Genomic DNA, 6,932 nt, shown 5'->3' on the forward strand with positions numbered 1-6,932 from the left:
GGTTTCTGGCCAGGACACAGCTCAGCTTTGGTTTTCCTGTCTGGCTGGCAGGAAATACTGCTGTACCTAGACCAGGAGAGTGAAGTCAAATCAGTTCTTTGCTTTGTCACTCTTTAGAATGGTAGTGCTGGACCCCTATCAGTGGGATTTCAGATCCACAGTACCTCTTTTGGTTAATGGGAGTTACAGGTGGGTCATGATTCTACAAGAGGCAGTTTGTAACATGTTCAAACTCCCTCCCCCCAACCATGATTGTAATAGACCAGTGGTCGGCAAACTCATTAGTCAACAGAGCCAAATATCAACAGTACAACGATTGAAATTTCTTTTGAGAGCCAAATTTTTTAAACTTAAACTTACTCTAACGCCACTTCTTCAAAATAGACTCGCCCAGGCTGTGGTATTTTGTGAGAGCCACACTCAAGGGGCCAAAGAGCCGCATGTGGCTCGCTAGCCGCAGTTTGCCAACCACGGTAATAGGGGAAGCAAGGATGTTGGGAGCACAATCCCATTTATTAAAGGCACTCCATTCCAAGACAAATGAAACAGGAATAAGACAAATTGGAATGAGAAGTCAGGTGATTTCTTAAGCCCTCAAAGTTAGCATGCTTTCCTCCTCTTTTTCATTGCTTTTTACTATATATCTTTGCATGTCTGGCCGTAATTACAAACTCCACATCGCACACAGCTGGCTTGGTCAGTGTAGGTATTAGAACCGACTGCAGGTTCTAAGCCGGGGATGAGATGCAAGGATTGTGAAGTTGGGTGCCCGGTAGGCAGGGAGCCAGCACAGTGATAGGCAATGTCCCTGAGAGCCAGCTCCTGGCTCCAGCATATTGGCTGGACAAGGGGTTACATTGTAGGCTTCTCAAAATTTCAATAAACCTGTTGGAAGAAGAGCCACAACGGATAGCTGACTCAAGTGGGAAATCGGAAGCCCTTGACTGACTTGCTGAGCAGACTGGCAAGTGGTGGGGAAAGGTGGTACACTGGGAGCAGCTGCCTGGAAAGAAACAAGGTAAGACACCCAAGCTAGAGATGGTGCTTTCTAAAGGGACTAGTGAAAGTCACAGCCATGCTTCTTCTGGTGTGTGTGTCCAGGGAACCAGTGTCTACCCACCAGGACAGCAACGTCTGACCGTGGTTTACTCTCTGACAGCAGTGATATTCTCTGGTTTGTTCTCGCTATTGCGCTCTGGACAGCCCCATGCAATGCCAGAGAACCTGGTGATTCCCTGGGTTACTGCAATAGGTGGCATCACTGAGGGTCCTGTTAAAAGCCCTGTCTTTTTCTTAGGGTGAACTTGATGTTTTCCTGTTTTTACAATTAATTGCCCCAAGTAAAAGGGTATTTTAAATGGCTCGACTTTAAAAAAAAAAAAAAAAGCAAAAGAGAACTCATGGACAACAATGTCATGTTAGTGAGTGGGGGAGGGGAGGGTGGTGGAGTAAGAGGGCATAGAGGGGATAAATGGTGGTGGAAACAATAAAATAAATGGCCCAGCTTTTTATTTTTTTTTAATATATTCTATTGATTTTTTACAGAGAGGAAGGGAGAGGGAGAGAGAGTTAGCAACATCGATGAGAGAGAAACATCTATCAGCTGCCTCCTGCTCACCCCCCACTGGGGATGTGCCCGCAACCAATGTACATGCCTTTGCCTGGAATTGAACCTGGGACCCTTGAGTCCACAGGCCGACGCTCTATCCACTGAGCCAAACCGCTTAGGGCTGGCCCAGCTTTTTAAATTCTTGACATGCTCATCCCATATGTAGAGGAGCTACAACTTCTGCAAAGAATTACCTCAGCTCACAGAGCTGTCCTGGCTGGAAAGGTTTAAAGCACAAGACTGAATAGATGCTAGAATAGCGTTTGGTGTGTGGCCTGAAGTCAGACTGCCTGAGTTCAAAGTCCCAGCTCTGTCTATAGTGGGGGAATTTCAGGCAGGTCACTTCTCTCGGCTTCGGTGTCCTCATCTGTAAAATGATAATAATAGTACTAACCTCGTAAAGTGGTTGTGAAATATGCTTATCATGTGCTTGACCTTGGGACCAAATGAGCACTCAGGTAGGTGCCAGCTGTCGTTACCGACACACAGCGTGTGACCAGGGCTGCATCTGCAGGATGGAAAAATCCAGCTCCCGCGGCCCTCTCTGCAGAGTGGAGGGTGGGCTTCCTGGTGTCTCTCAAATGCTCCCGACCCTCAGACGTGCCCTGTTCTTACAAGGCAGAGAGAATAAAGAGACAGCAAGGGAACCCCAAGACTGGACTGATGCACTCTTCAAAACCAAAGAGACCCCATGGCTGCCTGGGTCCGATCTGGTGTAAGCCCAAGTGAGATTGTGCCATTCCCTCCGCCCGCCAATCAGTGGTGTCTCTCAACTTGTGCTATTGGACAGTCTGCTCAGGAAGAATCACTCAGAAGCCTCCATGGTGTTGATAATCAAGTGGGGCCCTTGAGCCATGCCCAGGGTTGCTTGTTGAAAGGAGTCCTGGGCTCCGTTCCCCTGACCTAAAACATACTGTGGCCCACCACCCAGACTGAGTTTAAGAAGCTCTGCCTCCCAAAAGTAAAATAGCTAGGGAACAAAAGGAAGCTGTTGGGGAAAGTGAGGTACGGAAGACTGAATTAGCAAAGTGTGGTTGAGGCCAGGCTCTCTAAGGCCGCACTTGGACAAAGGTGAGGGATGGGGGGCCGGGGAGGAGGAGGATGTGAAAATAGTCCATTTGATGGTGTTAGACAGTGTTTCCCTTCACCCAGGGGGGCTCGAACACTCCACTGGCCAATGGCTGCCCAGCACCTTCTTTTGAAGCCCATGGCTCCCAAGAGAGGGTGACATCATGGGCAACACCCATTTTTACGCCATGCACCGGCTGTCCTCCGGCCACCAGGCAGGTTTATAAGCCAGCGAGGCTCTCTCTCAAGCTCTTTCCCAGGCTCCATCTTGGACAATCTCCGGGAATGTGAAAATGTGAAAGCAGCCTTTTTTTTTTTTTTTTTTTTTTTTTTTTTTGTTCAAATCTGTTTCTCTGGCCTGTGGAGGAAACCCAGGTAGGGAATAATTTCCCCAGCCTCCACACTGGATGTGCAGTGCGAACACCATGGGAGAACAGGACCCTTCTGAGGCACTGCTAGGTCGTCCCTGGGCAAAGGCAGAATGTCCTTTAGAGTCTTTGCCAGGCTATAGACAAAAATGCATAGCTTTTAGTTAATTCCTCAGCTAGAAAATCAAATTGGCCAAATCCCCCATCCCTGGACCAGTTTGAAGAAGCAGGCTTGCCTGAGAGACAACATCAGGCAGGCCCCCACGAGTTTTGGAAGCTCTCACAGCAAGCCGCCATCACCCACTGTGTCGTGTCATTGCTTCTCAGGGTCAGGGTGGGGCACAGAGCTTCAGAACCAGAGCCGGGGGGTTAGGTCACAGCCTCTGAGTCCACCTGTCTGAATTGGCTCTAAGTGGCACTGCCCTGGTTTCCTGACGCATAACATGCGGACAACAGCAGCACAAAGGCATAAGGTGTGTGAAAGCCCTTGCCCCATGCCTGGCCCTTAATAAATACTCAAATATGAACAATTCTTAGGTCTGTGTGCTGTCATAGGCCCCGGGCAGTGAGCCCTTTCTGTTTGAGTTATGTTGAAATATGGAGTGAATAAATCCCATCCTTCAGTGCATTAGAGTCCTTAAAGGGAAGTAAATGCATGTGGAATACCAAAGGCTGGTAACCAAAAGGCTTTGCTTGGTTTCTGAAGGAACTCATGAAAGACCTCGAATCTGAAAAAAATTTGGACTTTGGAAATGAAATATACCCTTGCTGGCCGGATCAGAACTATTGCTTCGTACTGTTCTCCTGGTTTTAGGTCCTGTTCTGCAGTGCCTGGTGGTCTGCACCGTGGTAGGCACAGACACTGCAAGCCCATCTTGTGCCTGCCCAGAGGTTCACACCAGGGCCTGGTTAAGACAGGGTTGAACCCTGGTTACTCAGACTTTCCGGGGGGAGGCGGGGACAGACTACCCTGTTGGCTCTGTACGGTCTGACGAGTGGTCCACTCCAGCTCACCCTGGCCGATGTGTGTGCCCTGTGACACCCAGTAAGATGGGCGTGTCTAGAAGAGAACCAAACAGGTGGCCCTGGACAATTCACAACCAGCCAAGCAGGTTCCCTCCTGCATCCAGTGCTGGATGCCAGCTGCACCAGCAGGCCTGTTCTGACTGCCAGGCCCCATTTAGGATTGTTTTCCTCTGCTGTCCATTGCAGGGGTGGGGCCCTCGGACAGCCACAGCCTTCTCTGGGCAAAATTATTCGGCCACAGTCTCTGCTATTAATTTTAAACGACGGAGGAATCAAGGATCCACTGTTAAATCAGTGCCAGAACCTTCCACTCCAGTGCTGAGCATGGTGAAGGTTTGAGCCTCCTGCCAAGAAAAACAGAAACCTGGCAGCTCCCATGGCAGGCCTGTAGGGAAAGGTACGCACGTCACAAGCCAGCTCCTGCAAGGGCCCAGTGAGCCGTGCAACGTCTGGTTCAAGAAATAACCAAAGTGATTTCATCTACGTGCGGAATCTAAAGAACAATATAAACAAAACAGAGATAGACTCACAGATACAGAGAACTGACAGATACAGCTCACAGATACAGGGAGACTGGGTTAAGGGATTGAGAAGTACAGATTGGTAGTTACAAAATAGTCTTGGGGATGTGAAGTACAGCATAGAGAATATAGTCAATAATCTATACTAATAAAAGGGTAATATGCCAATTAGACCAGGTCGACTTCCTTCTGGACAAAGCCATGGTGGCGGGGGCCGAGGCAGAGGCAGTTAGGGGCAGTCAGGCCAGCGGGGGAGCAAGCAGTTAGGGGCGAGATCAGGCCGGCACAGGGGAGCAAGCAGTTAGGGGGCAATCAGGCCAGCAGGGGAGAGCAGTTAGGGGTGATCAGGCTGGCAGGCAGGCGAGCGGTTAGGAGCCAGCGGTCCCGGATTGTGAGAGGGATGTCCGACTAGGGGTCCCAGATTGGAGAGGGTGCAGGCCAGGCTGAGGGACACCCCCCATGCATGAATTTCATGCACCGGGCCTCTAGTATTGTAATAACTATGTATGGTGCCAGGTGGGTATTAAAAATATTGGCGGAACATTTTGTAAAGTATGATTGTCTGACCACTATGCTGTATACCTGAAAGTAATACAAAATAATATTGAATGTAAAAAAGAATAAAAATACTTTTGATTAAAAAAATAATAACCAAATGGGTGTGTAGAGCTGCCATCCATACCCCTGGTCACTCATCACCAGCCAGAGGAGTCCAGCTGGCCGTGTGGCTCCTACACACCTGCTTGAGAGCTTCATTGTTTCCTACCTATTGGGTATATCTAGGGCTAAAGGACAGCCGCCAATGGCTTTGGGCCAAAGGCCACGGCAAGGCCAGCCAGCTGGGAGAAGGAATGTCACGTCCACAGTATGTACCTACTGCAAGGCCAGCAGTAGACTATGTAAGGGAACTCTGGTTCAAACAACCTGACTCTGTTTCCCATCCAGGAAACGAGTCCAGGGCTCCTCCTCTGCAGAGTGCTGCTGTGAACACATTGGCAGGCATTCCAACTGGGAGCTCCCATGAGGCCAGGACTGGTCTTCGTGCCTGTGGCTGCACCCCTAGCACAGTGCCTGGCCTATCACGGGTAGCCCACAAATACTCAGGTGTGTGTGTGTGCCAGTGGACTTAGCTCCCCAGTGTACATTCATCTCTGCACTTCTAGGTCAGCCTCTGCATGAGTTCAACCCACAGGTATTGGAGCAGCACGTATTAGCCCAGCTAATACAGAGCAGCTAATGGAACCGGGGCCCTGCCTTCAAAAAGCTTAGAGTGGGCAGAGACCTGGTTCTTGCACATGGCACAGAAGTACAGGTCAGGGCTTTGATGGGCAGAGTAGTTCACAAGTTGGGGGCCTCGATGAGAGAGGGCTGGCATACGGGAGGGACAAGGAGCAGGGCTAGGTTATCAGGCTCTCCTGTCTTCCTCCCTGTCAGCTGGCAGAGAGGCTGGGGAGAGGCTGTTGAAGGGAAGGTGGGCCAAAGCCTTTGCTCTGCATGGGCTGAATCACCCTTCACATTCCAACACACTCATTGGCCACCTTGGTATCGAGGCTCCTGGCAGCTACTGCTCCCAGAGAGGGAGGTACCTGAGTGGTGGAGGCCAGCAAGCTCCAGCCTTCCATGTCATCATCACCATCAATATCCCCTGCACAGAGGTGCTATGTGCAGGGCACTCAGCACCGCCCTGCAGACACTGGCCAGCACACCTGGGGAACAGAGCCTCTCTGCTGTGGGTCCACTGAGCCTTCCCCTAGAGAGAGCTGTGACACTGAGCTGCTCTAAGTCTGGTAGGTGAAGCCCCAGAGACCATCGGCTCAGGTACAGCAGATGGAACATGAAGTCTCACATCCAAAATAACTGACATGCCATACTTTTTATTATGAAAGAATTTTATTGTGACCAAAAGTTGAGAGACTAGTGTACTGAATCCTAATGTCCTCATTGTCCAGTGTCAATGATTGATTATCAACATGCAATACTTCTTGAAAGAAAAATGGATTTTAAAATGCATTATTATTATTAAGAAAGTGTGGGTATATCAGAGGGACACAGAAGCTAACTAAAAGAGCTCCTAATGGCCAAAGCTAGGACAATTGGAGCAGCAATAAAACAACAGAGTATTGGAACATAACCCAACGTATAAAATAAATATGAGTCCATACTAATATAAATAAATGATTGAAAAAAAAGAGAATATATAAACCTCCCATACTGAAGAATTCCAAATAATTTATATAGGTACTCCACCGTCAAGGATGTGGAGGGCATAATGCCCCATTCCCGAAGTGTGGGTGGTGCACCAGGGCCTCCTTCTAAAGGATGCACTATGGGAAAGGGAAG

The sequence above is a fragment of the Plecotus auritus genome (genome assembly GCF_963455305.1).
Source record: "Plecotus auritus genome assembly, chromosome: 1".
NCBI classification, from domain to species: domain Eukaryota; kingdom Metazoa; phylum Chordata; class Mammalia; order Chiroptera; family Vespertilionidae; genus Plecotus; species Plecotus auritus.